The sequence below is a fragment of the Motacilla alba genome, chromosome 7 (genome assembly GCF_015832195.1).
Source record: "Motacilla alba alba isolate MOTALB_02 chromosome 7, Motacilla_alba_V1.0_pri, whole genome shotgun sequence".
Taxonomy (NCBI): Eukaryota; Metazoa; Chordata; class Aves; order Passeriformes; family Motacillidae; genus Motacilla; species Motacilla alba.
The window spans coordinates 2427695-2448896 of NC_052022.1; positions in this window are offsets into that span (position 1 = coordinate 2427695).

Genomic DNA, 21202 nt, shown 5'->3' on the forward strand with positions numbered 1-21202 from the left:
GGCAATAGAGCAGTAATTGGGGTCCCCTGGTTGTCAGGAATTCCTGCAAAGCACGGGTAGATTGTTCAGGGAGTGTGTGGCAATAGAGCAGTAATTGCAGCCCCGAGAGCAGAACGGGTGGAATCAGGTGAGGAAGGCCAGGAAATGATCTGATTCATGAGGAGGCAGGTGAGCGCCTGCAGATGGGGCCGGAGATAGGGCTGGGATCGGGGTCAGATCCTCCCCGGCTGGAGCAGGGACTCGGGGAGGCTCCACACGGTCCCTGCTGCGGGGCTGGACAGGACAGGGGAAATCTGAGCCTGGCCAAAAGCCCTGCAGGTCTGTTCTCCAGCAGTGTCACACCTGCTCACCCACCCACCCTTCAGCTGGGACAAAGCGCTTGGAAAGTTGTCCCTAAAACTTGGCAAACTACCTGCTTTTACCCCCAGAAATTCCTGATTAAAGCCGCTCGTAATTCCCCAGAATTAAATCCTGTGTTACACGAAACTCATCCAACATTCTCAGGTGGCTTCTGCTCCCTAAGAAACGTTTGGGGGAGCAACGCTTGCGAGCCATCCCGCAGGAAGAGCAGGGTAAAAATAGCAGAGGGAAAAGCAGAGGTGGGAATTCTCCTTTTGGAGTGGGCTGGGCCGGGAGCTTGTGAGACCAGATTTTCTTGGTTTGCAATTGATTATCCCGGGAGATTAGCAGCAGTTGAGGGAGCTGATGCTGCAGGTCGGCAATGCTGCCTGGGCAGGCAGGAAAAAAAAAAAACAACATTCCCAGTCTGGGGGGTTCTGGAGAGTGTCACTGGACAATGGGGATAAAGAAAGTCCTGTGGGGTTTTACAAACAGAGGGGAAAAAAATCAGATAATATCTGTTATGCTTGAAAAACAAAGCAAAACGTCTGAGTAATTCAAGGAAATGTTTTGTTTTCCATCTTTAATATGAATTTCTTGTGTTGTGCAGTTGTAATATATAATATAGATAATATACAACTTTCTGACTTAATAGGTGGATGTTACACAGTTTATTTTGGTTTTTTTTGACTTAATACTTTTACTTATCTTTACTGTAATGTGGATATTTTTGTCTAATGTGTTGTCACACATAATTTTATTAAAACATTTAACCTCTTCCTTTATTCTACACAACTACATTGCTATATTACTACCTTATAAAATTCTTTATCTTTTTATCTAATCCAGTTTCTTACTTAAGGTATATTTTTACTTATAATTATGGAAACATAAGTTTATGATTTTTTTTGTTTAATGTTCATGTATTTTGTTTTTACATTAATCTAGGTTTCTTCTAAGGCTGTAAATTAAACTTTTCTGAGTTTGTGAAGATTTCTATTTTTCTGCTTCCCCACCACGTTGTTATTCTTTTTCCCATTCTTCCCATCAATAAGAGCTGTGGGAATTACCTGGATAACTCCAGTCCTGGTGCCATGACTCATTTTTTATAGTAGATTTATAAACTGCTGTGTCAAAGCATGAAAAATTTGCTCCATTAGTGCAGGAGAGAGGAGCAACAGGTTGCTCAAACCCCTCTGCAAAATTAAATCTGATTTAGATGGAGATGAGGAAAGAGCTGATTCTGGGAAAAATTAATGTGAAGTGATCAGAAAAAAGCAACTTTTGGAGGATTTCTGGGGTCCAGGACATGTGTGGACATCTGGAATGGGAAGGAAAACAAATCCACCAAGGAACAGCCCCTTGTTATCTTCTTGAGGCAGAAAGATGAGAACATCTGAGCCAGTGGGTAGCAAAGAATGTCAGTTATGTTCTAATCTAGATTGGTGAATAAAAAGATAATCATCAGTAAATTAGAAGAGGTGTTGAAAGCTCAGTTAATTATAGGAAATGAGGAAATTAGAGTGCTGAGTCTGACTGTTTCTGATTCACTTGTTAATTTAAAAAAAAAAAAAAGAAAGTGGTGGGGTTTTTTGTCATTGTGCTTTTGGCTCAGATATGTAGGGACAGCACTAGGTTTTTTAAATTTGATTTAGTTTTTAATAGCTCCTCAAATTAGGGTTTGGTCTTTGGCTGAGCATTCTCTGGAGGAGTTGGTGGTTTTAATGCATCTCTCTAAGGTCAGGAATTGTTTTCCACAGCACAGAGCCAGAGTTCCTGCTGACCATGGAGTGGAACACAAGAACTCTGCTGCCTCTTAAATCAGAATCATTTGTCCCAACGACTTTAAGGAAAATTTAAAATTGCAGCTTGAGAATCTCCTGGTTTATTTTAACTCACAATTAAATTCAGTGTGTGAGAGGGAGAAGGAGTTTGACCAGAGGAGTATTAAGAAATGCTTTAGCCAACTTTTTGTGTCATACAAGGCATAATTTATTTTTGCATTTTCTCTAGGAATTTTCTGTTTTTTAGTATTTTTTACTCTTTCTTTGATTACTTGCCCAGCAAACAGATGCATTTAAATGATCCACAAAGTCCCTTTCAGAGCTGAAAGAGGTCCCCAGAGTTACCATCACCTACCACATTTCTGATTTTTCATGTTTATTCTTGGAAGTAGCTTCTTTACACGAAATTAATGACAAGCTCTTGACTTTTCAGACTCGGTTGTGCAATAATTCCAAGTAAACCCAAATCTTCCTTGCACTGCCTCTTGCAGTTTGTAAATCACTTATGAAACCACACTGGAGTTGCTGGACAAGTTACAGAGAATGGAATATTGACTGCTGGCAAAGGAATTGGGTGAAACAGAAATCCAGTGCTCCTCTGGGACTGGGAAATCAGCAGGAAAGCTTCCCAGGAACTTGGAAAGTGATTTCCCTATATTTTTGGGGGACCTTTGCATATGTACAGCATTTCCTGAATTTACAGAGAGGTTCTTTAAATAGCAGCAGCAACAAATATGATGCCTAAATAAATAATTCCAGATGGTCCAGATATTAAACTGCAATTCTATTGGAAAGGGCAGCATTTCAACATCTCGGGGCCTCTCTGCAAGTTATGGATGGGATATTGTCCATATCAAACTCTTTAATCCCTTTTTCCCTTCATATGCTCCATGGCAGGGGTTGGGATGGGCTGAGCTTTCAGATCCCTTCCAACCCAAATTAATCAAGAATTCTCTGGTTCTGTGATTCTGGGAAGAAAATACTCAGGAGCAGAGTGATTTTTTTTTTTTTTCAATGTTCTGTTGAGTAAATCTCGTAAGGATAATTATAATAATGTGACAGGATAAATTCTTTGTAATCCTTTGATAAAGAGTTTTCAGGTCCAAATTCTGTTTTAGCCAGAGTAGCGATGGCAAAAGGTGATATTTTCATGGAAAAAGGTGGAGAGGAGAAGAAACATCCCCAGACTTTTGTGTCAAGTGGGAGTTTGATTCTCCTGGTATTTTTTAATTTGGGATGGCATTTTGATCAGCCTAAGACAAGAAGAAAGTACTCATTTTGCTGACTTTTTGCCCTTTGTGAAAGGTTTTCCCTAGTGCAGGTGAAGGGGTTAAGCAGGCTGAGATCCTCCTGCAGCTCTGTTTTTCTGGGACAAGCTGGGAATGTGGCTGTGCCCAGCCATGGGGCAGAGCTTCACCCCTGGGCTGGGGCTTTAGCTCCAACCAGCAGCAAAAGTCTGGAATTGGGGCATGGGAATGGCTTCAGTGGGTGAAAATCCACCAGAGTTAGGCTGGAGCTGCTCCTGGTGTGGGGACAGGAGAGGGGAAAACCCCAATGAGCAGAGACCCACTGCTCAGATCAATAGCAGATCAGTGCTGCTGATCAATACTGCTGATCAGTACCTGATCAGTGCCCAGATCAGTGCTGCTGGTCAATACCTGATCAGTTCTGCTGATAAATACCTGATCAGTGCCCAGATCAATACTGCTGATCAATACCTGATCAGTGCCCAGATCAATACTGCTGGTCAATATCCAGATCAATACTGCTGATCAATGCCAGATCAGTGCTGCTGGTCAATACTGCTGATCAATACCTGATCAGTGCCCAGATCAGTGCTGATCAATACCAGATCAGTTCTGCTGATCAATACTTGATCAGTGCCCAGACCAGTGCTGCTGATCAATACCAGACCAGTTCTGCTGATCAATACCTGATCAGTGCCCAGACCAGTGCTGCTGATCAATACCTGCCTTGTGCTGCTGCCTTTGTCCCAACCTGGAAACGAAACTCAAGATAATATTAATAAATTTAGTAAAATTAGTAATTTAGTAGATTTCAGTAAGTTTTTGGCTTTTGTGGACATCTTTCCATCGCTGCCCCCGAAGGCCTCCAAACAAAAACCCCTTTTTCTATTTTCTCCTTCTAAAATCATCTCCAGTTTCATCTCCAGGTTGGGAAAAGGGCAATGGTGCAACCCCTCCTGTGAGCCCGGGGGGACAAACTGGGGCCAGGCAGAGTTTTCCAGGGTTTAACACAGGAAATGTCCCTCACTGTCCCTCACTGTCCCTCACTGTCCCTCATTGTCCCTCACTGTCCCTCACTGTCCCTCACTCCATGATTTGCTCAGGAACTTTGCCGTGTGGGGGATATTGCCAGGCTGGAGTGGGGCTGGCTGTGGCAGAAATAAAGGACATTTCCTGAGGTGTTTCCTTAGGCCAGGGGTTATTGCCAGGCTGGAGTGGGGCTGGCGGTGGCAGAAATAAAGGACATTTCCTCAGGTGTTTCCTCAGGTGACGTTTGCTGGGTGTGGGACAGGGCAAACATCACCCTGCAGCCTGAATCCCTGTGTTCCCAAAGCTTGGAAATCCCATGGAAAAGATGTCAATCCCACTCTCCTCATTCCTTGCTCAGACTGGAAAACAAGCAAATGAATTCTTTTTGTTGTTTTTTTTTTTCCTTTTCTCTTTCTTTTATTCCCCTCCCCTTCTTTCCTCCTTCTCAGCTTTGTCTAGGAGTTGTGGAACCGCTTTAATTGATGTGGGGTTTTTACTGTAGGGTTTTAGCTAAGGTTAATAAAGCAGAAATTTAATAGATACATTAAAATGTCTGGGAGAGTGGCTGAACGTTCTGGTGAGGGCTGGCATTGACCTCGCTGCACTTAAGGGCTCTGAGTCAGACTCCTGACGCCACCAGGCACAGGGAGAGTGGCAGTGCATTTATGCCTTGGGTGTAATTCAGCCTCGCAAGCTCTGGGCCTTCTGCTGCACTCAGGCTTATTGCTCCTGCACAGATTTAAAAAAAGAAAAAAAAAAAGGAAAAAAAAAAAAGGGGTTTTTCTAGCTGGAGGTTGTTTAAATTTATTTCCCCCTGCAGTTGTGTTTATTGGTGGTTAAAATCTGGGTATCAGTTGTTTGTAGATGTTCACTTTCAGTAATCAATAAAAATGCATCAGAGATGAGGGAGGGCAGCATCCCCGGAATAATGAATCCTGGTTCTTTCTCCAAAGGCTCTGCGTTTTGGCCTTGATCCCGGTGCACATGGAGTGTGTCCCTGCTGCAGGAGGGGCTGGGCTCCCCGGGCAAGGGGAACGTGACAAAAGTGGTGCCATGGAACTTCTGATCCATTCGTGGAGCCACAGACAAGGCTGGGTTTGCAGGGACCTTAAATCCCATCCCATCCCACCCCTGCCATGGCAGGGACTCCTTCCACCATCCCAGAAGTGCCCACCATCCTGGACACTGCCAGGGACCCACGGGCAGCCACAGCTTCTAATTACTAAATTACTACATTTAGTAATTACTAAATTTAGATTACTAAAATTTTAAATTACTAAATTTAACTGGAGTTACTAAATCCCAGCCCAGCCCCTCCCCACCCTCACAGCCAAAAATTCCTTCCCAATATCCAAGCCAAGCTTCCCCTCAGTTTGAACCCATTCCTCTTGCCCTGTCTCTATCTGCCCAGGTAAAAAGTCCTTCTCCATCTCTCTTTCAACCCCCTTCAAGGGGAATTTTAAGTCCCCTTCAAGAAAAGCCAAATTTGAATAAATGTGATCATTTTCCTTTTTCTGGTGACAAATTTCAAACCGAAAGCGTGAATTGCTTTTCATCCAAAGGCTTCTTGCTTGGACAGCTGGGCTTCGTTGGGATTGCAGTTCTGACTGTAGGATTTGCTCCTTCCTGAGGAGGTTCTCCTCCCTGAGCCTCTGAGTTTCCACTCTGCTCTGGGGGCTGGGTGTGCCTCGTTCAGCTGGACCCGTGCACGGACCATTAGCTTGGCATCAAGACACCTCAAATCAGCGGGAACTCATTCCAGGCACTGCCAAATATATTCAAAATCCTTACATGAAACTCGGACAGCCCAGATTGCCTTGGGCTCTGCGTGGACAAACTGTGGATTGTCCAGCTCTCCCTGACTCCGGCGCAGCAAGGCACATGTTTGTCATTAGTTCATGGCTGGAATCAAGATGTAGATGGGGCTGCAGAGAGAATCAGTGATTGCTGCAAGAGTCATTTCCTTGGGCAAGGCAATTGAATATTAAGCTCTCCTAATTAAAATGACACATTCACATATGTATTTATGTGTGAAAAAAAATAAGAAACCTCCAGAAAACAAAAGTTCCCAAGAAGGAAAATAAACAAACAAACAAATAGCGAGACACGAGGGAATAAAACTTCAATCTGGATGTGAAGTGGTTTCAAATATCACCCCAAAAATTAAATTCAGAGGATATCACTGCTGAAGAGAATCCAGATAATCACTAAATATTTACCTTGTTGCCAGCCTGACGTTCTAAACACTCACCAAGACAACAGCAGAGCCAAAGTGGGGTTTCTGTGTTGTTATTTTAGTCTGAGATACAGCAAATAAAGAAGAGGAAAAAGCTGAAATATTCTTTGCTTGTTTCTGGCACTGTTTCCACCAGAAAAGCACGGAACAGAACAGACTTCTGTTTTTATAACATGGCTATCAGTAATAGGCTAAAAATATGTCTTGTGATTGAAGTGTTAAGTGCTGAATTGATTATTTCTATTAGCATTCACAGCTATTGGGAGTGGATTTATTAAAAGCTCCCTTGCAGCAGCAATCCGGAAACATTTACAAGGATGTGCACTTTTAATGGAATAGCTGAGTTCCACTTGGGGGAGTGGGAGGGATTATGGGATGTCAGCGATCATCTGCACTTGGAAGAGCAGGGAAACCCAAAGCAGGTGTGCTGGGTATGTGTGGTGTGGAGTGCCAGGACACGGGGAAGGGAGGCAAACTGAAAGAGTGGAGGTCTAGGTGGGGTATTGGGAAGGAATTCCTGGCTGGGATGGAATTCCCAGAGAAGCTGTGGCTGCCCCTGGATCCCTGGGAGTGTCCAAGGGCAGGTTGGACAGGGCTTGGAGCACCCTGGGATAGGGGAAGATGTCCCTGCCCATGGGAGAGGTGGGACAATAAAATCTTTAAGGCACTTTCCAACCCAAACCATTCCACAATTCCCTGGTTCTCCAGGAGTGTCCCTGTCAGGAGCACTGTCCTGGCATGGCACGTGTGGGACCCCACGGAGGAATCCTGGTGGTTCTTTCTGGGATGTGTCACTGTGGGATTCTGCATCTCATCCCAGTACAACGTGGGACATCTTATCTGGAAGCCCTGAGCTGGTATCAGCTCCCTCCTCTCCCAGATTTATTGATGGCTCCAGGTCTGGAATGCTGACTCTGCTCCCTCTGTCTTGACCAGAACCGATCCCAAAGTTGATTACCAGCTCTCAGTAATTAGCACAGGAGAGGCACAAAGTGAGCAGGAAATCGCACAGATGGAAAGAAAAGCAAGAAATAACAAAATGAGGACACTCAGCTTGTGGACAAGTGTTTATTAATTAAAAATATTAAAGAAAAAATAGCCTAATGCAGATGGAATCTACCTGTGAAAGAGAAATTTTAAGAGAGATATTAGAGGAAAAAAATATGTGGAGAAAGTTTATGTGAAGCAAAGGATTCATGTTCTGGGAGAACTGTTAATCATCTTTCTCTTGAAATGACTTACAGATCCTGCAGATGAAATTTAGAAATAGTGCTGAACTTCAACATAGATGTGGGGGGTTAAAAAACCCCACCAGTAATAAGTTGACTGTAGCTACTGTAGGGAATGTGATGGGATCCCAAAATCCCAGACTGCTTTGGGTTGTGCTGATGCCTTGTTCAGGCTGCCCTGGAGCAGAGACTAAACACAGTCACAGAATAAAGCAGGGATTCATTCAAAGCATCTCCTCCATGGATCCACCCTGGGCAGCACAAGAGCCCAGCCAGGGCTGCAGCCAAGAGGAACCCAAATGGTCCCAAAATGCACGAGCGCTCCCGGGGTCTCTCCCTTGGCTCAGCTCTGCTCCATTTGCACCTTGCAGTTCATTGTCCAGTTCCAGCTTTAGCCCAGGCACTCCCACCCTGCTTGTTTTTCTCTCTGCAGCCCACGCTGTTGGTGCTCCTGGCCTGAGCTTTGGATCATTTGTCCTTGGTGCCCAGCTGGAGCAGGAATTGTTTTGTCTCCCTGCTCTGTGCAGAGAGCTCAGCAGCGCTGAGTGTGAAGCTCAGAGCTGCACACTAAAGCTGCACAGAGGCTGAAAAACACAAAAGCCAAAACCTGAGGCATCAGGAAGGGACCTTAAAGCCCATCCCAATCCACCCCTGCCATGGACAGGGACACCTTCCACTACCCCAGGCTGCTCCAAGCCCCAATGTCCAGCCTGGCCTGGGCCATTTCCAGGGATGGAGCATCCACCTCTTTCCCCAGCTGTACCACAGTGGAGGACAATTGTCCATACGGGGCTTGCGGACTGTTGGTGACTCCTGACCCTCATTTTAGAGAGTCTGAGCATGACCCAGTGAGCTCCTGCTTTCCCAGTTACCACAGGCGTCTCCTCCTGATTTCCCAGTGACAGGAGTCTCCTGGCTCTGCCCACGGAGCTGTCTGGGGCTGTTTGATACCATCAAGAACCACTGCTCCTTAGCCAGCAGTGCCTCCAGCTCTCACCCCTGTGTGCTGATGGCCGAGGGCTGGGGGAGGCAGGAGGAGGAAGCTGTCCCTTTGATTTGGTCAGCAGGATTCCCTTGGGGAGTGTGGAAAAAGCTGCTCCCCGTGGCAGAGGAAGTGGGGGAGAGCCCAGCACTGCTGGGTGCATCCAGCACGGAGCAATCCCTGCCTGGGGACAGCAGGAGAAGGCCAAAAGGACCCTGCAGAATCTGCAAAACCAGCAGCAGCCACTGATGTGGGAGGCAGAGCTTCCATGTGCTCCTTCATTAATCAAATGGATCATCCCATGACTTTGGGTTTGTCTTGGAGACTTGTGATTTCTTGTTTCTCTTCTTGGGAGGCTTTGCTGAGCTCTTCGCAGCCCACAGAGCCAAGGATTTGCACAGTGAGGGGCTCAGCCTGAGCTGCCGTGTGCAGAGTCCAAAATGATCCTTTATGACACTTCAGGGAGGGACAGAATCGTGGGAAAACGGAATCCTGCAATCCTGGAATGGTTTGGGCTGGAAGGGACCTTAAAGACCATCCAATCCCACCCCTGCCGTGGGCTGGGACACCTTTCCCTATCCCAGGCTGCTCCAAGCCATGTCCAGCCTGGCCAGGGGCACTGCCAGGGATGGGAATTGCAGATAACTGCACTGGGATGAGCCAGTAAGGACAGACATTTCCTTTTGGATTCAGGTAACTTATACGAAATTTAAATTTACTCCACTTTCTAAGAATGTTGTACTCAGCAAATTGGAGTTCAACATACATAGGCGGGATTTCTTTTTCCCACCCCTGACCCATAAATACTGTACTTTGGCATTTGTGAATCCTTCTTTTCCAGCCTTCCCACTTGGGAGAAGGCACTGTGCAAGTGGCACATGGAGCAGTGGTAAGAGGAGATGCATTTTGTGCCTTTCCTCACTGCAGTTTCCATAATTCCCAGCATGAAAACAGGATATTTTTAACTGGTATTGGATAGTAAATCCTTAGAAGAAGTAGAGGAAGCCAAACAGTCACCAGAATTTGTAGCAGGTTTTAAATGTGTGATTTTTTTGTTTTGCTTGGTTTGGTTTTTAACTCCCCTGAAGCTCTGGGATATTCCGTCCAGCTCCTGGGAATCGTTCCCTGATATTTGTCTCCTCCTTTAGCTGGTGAAGGAGCTGAAGGCTGTGGATTTATCCCTGAACACCCTAAAACAGGTGCTCATTTCAGCAGCCCCACATCACCACCTTTAAATCTCTCAAAGTATTAAAAACACCTGCTGGGAAAAGGAACCCTCCTGGTGTCCTAATGCCTGGATCCTGGCAATGCCTGGATCCTGCAAAATCCTGGATTTGCAATTCTGAATCCTAAATTTCAAATCCTCAATTCTGAATTTTAAATCCTAAATTTTCTACCATAAATTCTACTGAATTTTCCAGCTGAGAGAGCTCAACAAACTGAATTTTGGCCAGAACTTCCAGCCCTTCCAATGGCTAAAACAAACTCTTAATAATTTTTTCCATGATAAATGACCAGATTCTGCTGGGAAGGCAGCAAAGCAGAGAAAGGCAGGTGCGTGTGCCCTGAAATCCTCTTCTTTTTAGTGCAAAGCTGATGGTGAATTTTGGTTGTGGGACCTCTGGCACTCCTTCCCTCTGCTGGAAAATCCCATGCAGTGTTTAAGCTCCCTAAGCGCCCCATGGGGATATAATCAGGGAGAAAAGAGGCTTGGGCCAGAGCCAAGAGGGTTTGCCTGGCTCTATGTCCCACCCCCACGCTCCATCCTCTGGGAATTCAGCTCCGGGGAAATCCTGCATCCTCCCCTGCCCTTTGAGGGATTCCATCCAGAGGGATGCAGGAGGAAAAATTGGAGAAAAAACAATTTGTTCTTTAAAACTGTGCAAAAAGAAAAGAATGAAAAGAGGGCCTTTCTGGCAGAGCTGTTACTTTTAATGAGGTTTACTGATAGTTTTATTCAAATGTGACCTTTGCAGGAATCAAAGTCTAGCAAAGAAAAAAAAAAAAAGTAAGTCCTAAATGCCACTTTATTATAGTGGCACACACTGGTGTCGCTGTATTTTAGGGTCTGTCAGCATTTCCATTATAAACTTCCAGAATTTTTAGTTTAACTCTGCTATAAAATCTGGGTCTGAAACACTCCCTGTGTTTAGGAGCATGCTTTAGTTTGAAAAATAAATTTCTGTCTCTGTTCCTACCCCCCTTCAACATTTATTGAGAAAGGATTTTTGGTTGGGTAATTCTTTGCTAGGAGGAATTACTGATTCTACCTGGACAGAAAGTTTTGGGGAGAGTCCTGTGCCTTGAAAACCTCAGTCAAAATGAGTTTGGAGTCAGTTTTCCTCTTTCTCATGAGAGATAAAAATGGTGTAATTCTTCTTCCCAGCATTCTTTGTCTTCCTTTTGTTTGTGGCACCACTTGGAAGGAGGGGGAATTTTATAGGGTTTCATTATTGTCACAGAACCTTTGGATGTGGGGTTCAAAACAGGTGTGAAAATCTATTTATTGCACTCCCTGCAATGTCAGGGTGACTCTGCATTTAGCACTTACATTTAGGGCCTTTTTGGGTTTTCTCTGGGAAGGCTGAGCAAGAAATTCCTTAAAATTCAGTATTTGCCATCTTTAGCTTTCTGCTGCTCAGGAATTTCCCATCAATAGGTTGTAGTTGGAATTGATTTTTTCCATTTTTTTTCATATATTTTCTGTTCTTGTTTTATGGTTTGTGAAAAACTTTCTGTTCTCCATATTTATCATATATTTATAATATTTTATATATATATATATGTATAAATACAATCACAATTCACTGATGTTATGTCCCACTCCCAGTTTCTGTTACTTCTTTTAAATTTTAACTTCACTTAAGGTCTCTGGAGTAATTTCTGAATCTCATTTTTATTAAGGGAGATCAATGCAGGTATTTTATTTTTTTTTCCCATATTGTTTTGTCCTCTCAGTGTTTAAAAATAAACATCCAATGTTTTGGACACCTGGCTTACCTGCCCTATGGAGAGTTTTCTAACAACAATCAACATTAAAAAATCCAAAATTAATGTTAGTTCACACCAGCCACTTCCACAAAGCCCAGTTTCAAGCTGTACTGGAATGTTTTCCAACAAATCCTGAATTAAATCCTTCTGGAAATACGGGGAGACATCCCAGAGCCATTGTTACATCCTTCCCTTTGCACTTCCTAAAATAAACCAGACTCATTTTCTCTCCCCTTCTGTTTTTCATGAATAAAGTTTGGGAATTAGTGATTTATTAGCAAAAAGGGTCTGAAAGCCATGAAGAGATTCTTCTGTGTGGCTGTATCATTTACTTTGAAATGTTAAGTATATCTATATATAGTCAGCAGGTGGATTTTAATGTCTGTGGATATATATATGTATTTTCCCCCAAATTAGTTTTCCAGCAGCATGTGCTGATTAGAGAAATGACAAGAAAATCTGATGATGACTGAAGAAAGTTTTTCTATAAAGAGATCGTTTCAAGGGCAAGAGCAACTTCTGATGGCTCTCATCCTGGAGCCCAGGGAATTGAGCAGGGAATAATCTCAGCATGGAGTTCTGCCTGGTGTTTATCACATTTTGGTGGTTGAGATAGGTAACTAATCCCACTCTGAGCAGTCACTTCTTAGCTCGTGTTTCTCTTTCAAAACGTGGATGTGGCTCCAATTAATACTAATTGGATTTATGGAGGAAAATACCCTGCAGGACTTTCGGGCTGGGTTGGTGCGAGGGCTGTGTGCTGTGGAACGCGACCACTGCAGAAGCATTGCCAAAAACATCCCCACCAAATCTACCCGATTTCCCCCCTTTTTTTCTCATTATTTGTAGCAAGAAAAGCTGTTTGTAAACCAAGCTTCTAACAAACACAGCGTGGGGCCTGCTCTGTAGAACTGGGGGAGAAAATATGTTGAAATACAAATATCAAAAGAAGGAATGGAGTTGTCAAGCGTGCAGCGGGGGTGAGCGCTGGTACAAAAAGGACATTAAAGGCTGGAGTAGAGAGAATTCCACGGGCAGCTGAACCTTTGAGTAGCTGCTCATGTGTGCAAGGAGCTGTGAGTAGGAGCCGCCACCTGCTTGGGATGGGAGCTGGAGCTGCAAGAGGAAAATCAAAGCCTCTTTATTTATCTGGCTTGTAGCTGCTGGCAGCTTATTGCCACCATTATTCTACTATTTCAATGTCCAGTGGAGAAACCTGTGTCTTCTGCTTCTCCCAGACCGCTGAGTTCGTTGGCTCTTGTCTTTAGGGAAGAGTGGGGGGCACTTCCCAGCAATTAAAAGCTGTTTGTGAGCAGCCTGGAGCTGGATTTTCAGCACAGTCAGCAAGAAAAAGCCTCCCAGTCTGGTTTGCAGCACTAAAATATAGATTATCCGAGCTGGGGTCAGGGGCAGCAGTGAGAAATCTGTGCAGGCTGTGTGAACAAATCTGCATAATTGTGCCTGGAAATCGGCGAGCAGCGACTTCCCCGCCGCAGCCACACTTGTTTGGGCTCTCCCACCTTCCGAATGACAAAAAACCCAAATATGTGACAAACCCCGGGGTATTTATAGCCGGTATTGACTGTTGTTGTGGAGGATGGAGATGCAATCTCCTCTCCCAACAAGTTCCATATGCTGTATGGATCCGTAGGTGGTGTTCCCGTGCGTTCGGGGATCTGTCTATTAACTCATTGCAAATGATTTGCTGGTTCTGTTTATTTACCCAAAGCCAAGCTAAACTTGGCTAATGGTGTCATGGGCATTTAAAAATATCCTTTTGCCTCATTAGACAGCCAAGCTGGGGGAGAGCTGCTCAGAAATGTCGGGGTGGTGCCCGGGAGGCTTTCAGGGCGTGGCTGGTTCCAACTCTGAGGAAGTTAGGGTGGATTTTGGGGAGGAAGGTTGGGCTGGAATTCTGCTCCCACCTTGGGTTGTCCCCTGATGCTGGTGCTGAGGAGATGCCAGGCTCTCCTGTGTGCTGTAGGTGCAATGTTGGGTGGTTTGTTAGTCCCTAATTCTGCTGTTCCTCCGCTCCTTTCCTCCTTTCCCATCCCTGTGTGCAGTAAAATCCCCAGCGAGATCAGACCTCACCTCCTGCCTCATCCCAGAATTAGCTCCAATTAGAGCTCATTCATTCAATGTGGGAAATGGATGTGTAGAGAATTCTACAAATTCTAAAAATTCTGCAAATTGTACAAATTCCACAAATTCTGCAAATGCGAATAGGACTGGATACTTTGGAGGAATGGAACTGTGAAAGATGCTCTGTAGTAGGAGCCACGAGGGGTAATTTTAGATTATTGGCTTTAAGGCATTTACAGCATGGTGTGGCAAAAGCTGATAGACCAAGAAACACTTATAATGTATTGTAATTTATAATTAACTGTAATTAGGAAATATTTGGCTTCTGATTGTGATGGTGTGAATTCTGACATCTGTATTGTCCCGCCCTTCTCGTGAGACTGAAAATGGAATAAAAGTTTTTAAAGCACCTTTCAGTTGCCCCATCCCTAAGTCAGGAAAAAAACCTAATCCAACGATTCATCATTAACCAGGAGGTCAGTGAAAATCCCACAGATTTCCTCCAGGATGTGTAACAGGAACATCCAGCAGACATCCCAAAGCCACATCCCACGTCAAGGCCAGGTTCTGCCCTTAGCACCATCCCAAACATCCTGGAACCATCTCCCTCAGCCCAGCAAAGCTTTAACATTCCCATTATTTAACATTCCTTTGCTCCGTATCTCTGTGTGCCTTTGCTGGGTGCTTCCAGAGCCTTGGTGACTCACTGGAAATGCTTTTGTTCCACTCCTCTCTCAGGAACTCTCCCTCATTTTCAGCTGGGAAGTTTCCCATTTTTCCTGCTTTCCTGGGCCAAGCACTGTGGTTGTTACCACCACGGGAGCTGGGTATGGTACTGGGTTTAAAATTATATTTCAACACTTGACTGGACAAATACTGGCATGAGAAAAATCCTTGGATGTGGGAATCACACGTGATCTTGGGCAAAATTGGTTTTCTGCCTATAAATGGTCCTTTTTTTGAAATATAATTGTGGCAAAAATGAATAAAACAGATTAAATATTGCCAAAGTCAGCTTTGGAATCCAAAGAGTAAAATTGCCGCAGATTGTTGTGGAATGTAAAAAAAAAAATAAAATAGAAAAATCCAATATTTTGGACCAACTTGAAATAGAAGAGGTTCCATCAAGGACAGAAGAGATAAATGTTGATCTAAATCCCAAGTGGTGGCTGTAGAATTAGAATTATTTTGTTTTTTTACCCTGAATTAGAGGGAAAGTGAGTGTCCAACAGGTTAAGATTTAAATTGGAGTTTTATCTTTGAGATTATTTTTCCAAAACAATCCAAATTTATAAGGGCACAGTGAGTGGATGCAAAAACTCTGTGAGGGATCCCTGGAGGTGTCCCAGGAATTCCTGGATGTGGCACTCAGTGCTCTGGGCTGGGGACAAGGTGAGCATTGGGCACAGCTGGGACTGGATGATCTTGGAGGTCTTTTCCAACCTCAATCATTCCATGATTCTCCAATATCTTTGTGTTTTGAAAAATCCTGCTGAAATACCAACAAGAAACAGGATGGGGGTTTAAAACCCTTCTGCTTCTTATGAAATATGCAACTTTTTTTTTTTTTTTTCCCCTTTTTTTTAGGGGGGGGGTTGGTTATTTTCCTCACAATTATAGTGGGAGCAAAAATAGGCACATCCTTCAATAATTTGGAATCCATGGATGCTTTTGGTTCTGGTGTCGTGAATACAATATAAATGGAACTCGTTTTCTTTTTTTAGGGAGATACAGCTGCAGTTGCTTTTAGATATTCCAAGGCAGTAACCTCTGTAAATGACATTTAAGGAATACATCTAAAAATGCCTGCTGGAGCCTTGTAAACCAGGGATGAATTTCAGATGTCAGCTAAGGGAGGAAAATGCTGGATATGGAGCAACTGGAAAGCTTGCAATGAGAAACTGGGGTTTAAAGTTAAACAGCTGAGGGCAGCTGCTCTTGGGTTGTACCAGATACAAAGATTTAGCTGCTACCACAATGAAAAAATCTTGCATTAATTGTAGCAGAACAGAAGGCTTTTTTATCCTACAAAATATGCTTCTTCTTTTTGAGGAACAACAATCCCAACTTTGAAATATTCTGATTTTTTGTGAGGCTTTTGGTGGCACCAACAGAGCCCAGGCTGGGTTTGTTCTGCTTATCCAGTGAGAAGAAGAGATTCCTCCAACCTGGAAATTGGAGCTGGACCTCTGAAGGTCCTCTGAAGGTCCCTTCCAAGCCAAACCGTTCCATGATTCCGTTGGATTTTGGATCTCAGTCAGGCAGAGGGTGCAGAGCTCTGGGAGCCAGAAGGGTTAAACAGCTGAGCGCAGCTGCTCTTGGGTTGCACCAGATACAAAGATTTAGCTGCTACCACAATGAAAAAAATCTTTAATTAATTGTAATTAGGGATCAGAAAACACTGCCGAAAACAGATTGTGTTGACAGAGAAGAGGGGGAAAGGAGGGGAAAGGAGAACAGAAGGCTTTTTTACCCTACAAAATATGCTTCTTCTTTTTGAGGAACAACATTCCCAACTTTGAAACATTCTGATTTTTTTGTGAGGCTTTTGGTGGCACCAACAGAGCCCAGGCTGGGTTGTTTTGCTTATCCAGTGAGAAGAAGAGATTCCTCCAACCTGGAAATTGGAGCTGGACCTCTGAAGGTCCTCTGAAGGTCCCTTCCAAGCCAAACCGTTCCATGATTCCGTTGGATTTTGGATCTCTTTCAGGCAGAGGGTGCAGAGCTCTGGGAGCCAGAAGGGTTAAACAGCTGAGCGCAGCTGCTCTTGGGTTGCACCAGATACAAAGATTTAGCTGCTACCACAATGAAAAAAATCTTTAATTAATTGTAATTAGGGATCAGAAAACACTGCTGAAAACAGATTTTGTTGACAGAGAAGAGGGGGAAAGGAGGGGAAAGGAGAACAGAAGGCTTTTTTACCCTACAAAATATGCTCCTTCTTTTTGAGGAACAACATTCCCAACTTTGAAACATTCTGATTTTTTGTCAAGGTTTTGGTGGCACCAACAGAGCCCAGGCTGGGTTTGTTCTGCTTATCCAGTGAGGAGAAGAGATTCCTCCAACCTGGAAATTGGAGCTGGACCTCTGAAGGTCCAACTGAAGGTCCCTTAAAGGTCCCTTCCAAGCCAAACCGTTCCATGATTCCGTTGGATTTTGGATCTTGCTGAGGCAGAGAGGGCAGAGCTGTGGGAGCCAGGAGGGTTTGTTCCTGCCTCTGGGAAGAGCAGGAATATCTTGGAGCTCCTCTAGCCCAGGGAGAAGCTTTGCAGAGCTGCTCCATTGGCTCAGGGACAGCTCAAGGAGGGAACTCCCTCATCCTGAGGTTGTTCCTGGTGGATCCCGTTCTGCTGGCTCTGGTGGTGCCTCTTCATGTGGCCGTGACAGCGCTGGGGTTGGAGAACTGGCTCCACAATTTCCATGCCTTTGTTCTGCAAAGCAGGCACACAGGAATAGATAATGCAGGAGATACGGAGACCTACATGCTGGAGTGCAGAAAGCAGCCAATGAATGGGAAAAATGAATTAGGAGCAGTTTTATTTGCATAATTCCCATTAAGAAAACATTCTTTTATCCCAAGAAAATGGAGCCTGAGCTAGATTTAGGACGGGGGATATTAAAAGAAGCCCGGGTTTTGGTTTTTTTTTTGTTTTTTTTTTTTCCCCTCTCTGCAGTCTGACAGGAAGCAGCAAGTGATTGCAGAGCAGAAAACTCTGCTCCACCAAACACATTCCAGCCATTCCTTCACCCACCATGCTCCTGCTGGGAGCTGAGGGGAGGCAGGGGAAGGGAAAGTGCCAGGGAAGTTGGCATCACCCACGGAAAGCAAACAAAGGCACCCAGGGCACCATCACACCTGCGCTGGTGTGGTTCTGCACAGCCTGGGATGTTTATCCCCAGATCCTAAATGAGCCTCTGTGTGGGAAATGGGTCTGTAGAGAATTCCTAAGTTTGATAAATGTTTACATAGTCAGCTTCTGATTGTGATGGTGCGAATTATAACATCTGTACGGTGTCACCCTTCACATGAGACTGGAAGTGGAATAAATGTTTTTAAAACACCTTTCATTTGCCCCATCTCTGGGTCAGAAAAAGGCTTAATCCAACAGCTCTGGAGCAGCCTCCAGGCCCAGAAGGGCTGCAGAGGCTGGATCCAGGATGGGAGAAGGAATCCCTTGCTCTGCCCTTGGATGGGGAGGTGTAGGCAGAGGGGGCTGCAGTGTGATCTGGGATAAAAACAACACCTTTTCTGCTTGGATTGCTTCCATGGGGAGGGATGGGATCCTGCAGGAGGCTTGCTGCTGTCCAGGAGATCCCAGAGAGGGGAAGGTTTTCCCCAGGTTGTGTGGCTTCACTCCAAAATGTCTGAACTTCCACGACAGAGAACTCCTGTTCTCATGGATGGCGCTCGAGTTCCAGTGCTTTTATCTGGGAATCTCCAAAGACTCAGGGTTTGACAAGGAACTTTCTCCTGCACCAGGCCACAGCTTCCTGCCACACCTTCTGGGGTGCTTTCTGCCTCTGTGCCTGGCTGAGACTCCAAGCCCTTCCATCCAAACAATGATACACAAACCAGGAATTCCAAACTGAGGTTTTTCCCCTTTCTGTCTCTGATCTTATTACAAACCAGCAATTTCCAGATTGGATGGTGAGAAGGAGTCCCTGGGGCTGTACCTATAACATGATTTTAAGGAAAGTAGTAAAAAGTTTATCACAGAATCCCAGAATGGTTTGGGATGGAACTTGAAGCTTAAAGCCCATCCCATTCTACCCCTTCCCATGGGCACTGAACCAGGCTGCTCCAAACCCCATCCAGCCTGGCCTGGAACACTTCCAGGGAAGGGGCACCAACAATTATCAATCCTAGATGCTCATTTTTATTTTTTTACTTCCAAAGGACATGACTCCGTGCAGATATTTACCATTTATCAATGATGGGGACAGGAGATGCCTAAAATACATTTATTCCCCTCCTCTTGATTTTTTCCATCACTCCTAGAGATCACTTTGAATCTCCCTGGCGAGACACAAGCCTGCTATGGATTCAGCCAATTACCTCGATGTAGAATTGGATAATTCCTCAGTTCAGTCTGATTTTTGAGCATCTTTCCTTTGGCTTCTCTTTAACAACCTTGGCTTTGTTTTGCTTCCAAGCCCCAGCCTTGCCTGAGGCCCTGTACCTGAGCAGGGCGATGCTCTGGGGGGGTGACTGCTCCTGTTGTCAGCTGTGAGGAAGGTTGGAACATTTTCCTCCGTGGCATCCTTCCCACAGCTGTCATTGCTGTCTGCAAGTTTATTCTCAGCACAGTGTGAAGCTCTCAGCCCTGCAGAAGGGCAACACTTCCCCTGAAATTGCGAAGACACGAGTTTTATATTCAGTTTGCTCTTGAGCAGGATGGAACTTGTTACCAGGTCCTCTTCCCTCCTTAAATTCAAGATTGGTGTTCATTGTTCAGGGACTTTTGGGCCAATTTGCTCAGAGTGCTGCATAAATGTGTTTTATTATGACTCAGAGGAGGTTTTCTGGTTAGAAAATCGTTGCAATGGAGATAATGCACTATTGAAGGCCAGTCTTCTAAAAATATAGGAATGGTTTTCCTTAACACAAAAAGCTTGTGTTGCCACACAGACTCATTGAATTCTGAAGGGTAGGGAAGTAAATTTCATTATCCCTGAAAAACAGAGCACCTTCCCCTGGATATCCCTGTACTCCAGTCCCTGGAATCTGGTTGCACTCACAGGACCCAGCTCCAGGATTTATTTGGGATAGATGTGCACATGCACCCCTGTGCTTGCACATGGATATAAACACCACATCAGCAGGATCAACCTCCCAGAGCTAACCTGATGCACACTGAGTACATTTGGGAGTGGGGAATGCTACTGGAATTATCTGAAAGGTTCATCTGGGATAGCAAAACCTTGTGGCTCCACAGACATCAAGGTATCTGGGGGAGAAGTAACCCACAGCAGGAAAATATGGAAATAATTGGCAGCAGAACAAACAGCAAAGCAGGGAATAAAGGAGAGGGAAGAGGAAGCGACTGGCAGGGAATAGCAGGAGAATGTTGTAGGGAAAGTTGGTGGCATCCTGTGAGTTCCCAGCTTTTCTGGCTGCGGTGGCAGCAGCAACAGCTCTGGACTTCCCAGACCAGCGTGGTTCCTTCCTGTTTTGATTTTCAGCTCTGTAAATCAGGGCTCATATCTCGTTCTCCATCTGATTTCTATTGCATAGGAGGACATTTCTTGTGGAAAAATTCTTGGTTGTGTGAGTGGGCAGGCCCTGGCACAGGGTGCCCAGAGCAGCTGTGGCTGCCCCTGGATCCCTGGAAGTGTCCAAGGCCAGGATGGACACTGGGGCTTGGAGCAGCCTGGGACAGTGGAAGGTGTCCCTGCCCATGGAACTGGATGGGATTTAAGGTCCCTTCCAACCCAGTCCCTCCTGTGATTCCTTTATTCTGTGATTTGCTTAAGCTCATTCTCTCCAAACCACCTGGGATGGCTCCTGCACCTCAGGCCAGCCATGGACAAGTGCTTGCAGGCTCTAAAATGTCAGATTTCTTCACTCTAAACTGCAGGGAAGGAAGAAATATTTCATAAGTATCTGGATAGTTCAAGCAAAAAAGGGATTTATAGTAGTTGATGCAGAAATTCCAGAAAAATACAATTGCTAAGGCAGCTGTGAAATTATTGCACAGCAGAGAAATGAGGCTGAGGGAGCTGGAATTTTCATAGTGTGAAGGAAGCTGGAGCTGTGGTTTCCTGAACTGAGGATCAGCTGTTCCCTGCTCACAGGAGAGCCCTTCAGCCCTGCTCTTGTGGGCATTAAAAATTCCAGAAGCAGAAGGTGGAAATCAGTGGACGTCCAAAACCGGTTCCTCCAGCCTGGCACCAGTGCAAAGGGAGCGTCAGACCACGGCAGGCTCAGAACCAGCTGAGCTCTGTGTTCCAGGGAGCAGCAATTCCACGGAAGTCCTGGTTTCCCCACCACTTCTCTGTGCTCCAGGCATCTCAGGCACTGGGTAAGGGAGTGCGGATGCCTCCAGCCCCCAAAGGGGCTGCAAAATCCAGATTTCTGGCGGATGCAAATGCTCTGGGCTGGGTGGAACGCAGGAGGAACAGGGCAGGACCTGCTCCCTGAGCTCCGGATGCCATCCCTGCTTTGGCCCTGCACAGAGATGCCCTGCCCGTCCCACGCCGCTCTCCTTGCCAGTGCCCAAGTGAAATGTTTGTTCCTGAGCGCTCACAAGTTTCCTGGATCCTTTCCATCTCGTGTTTGGGGC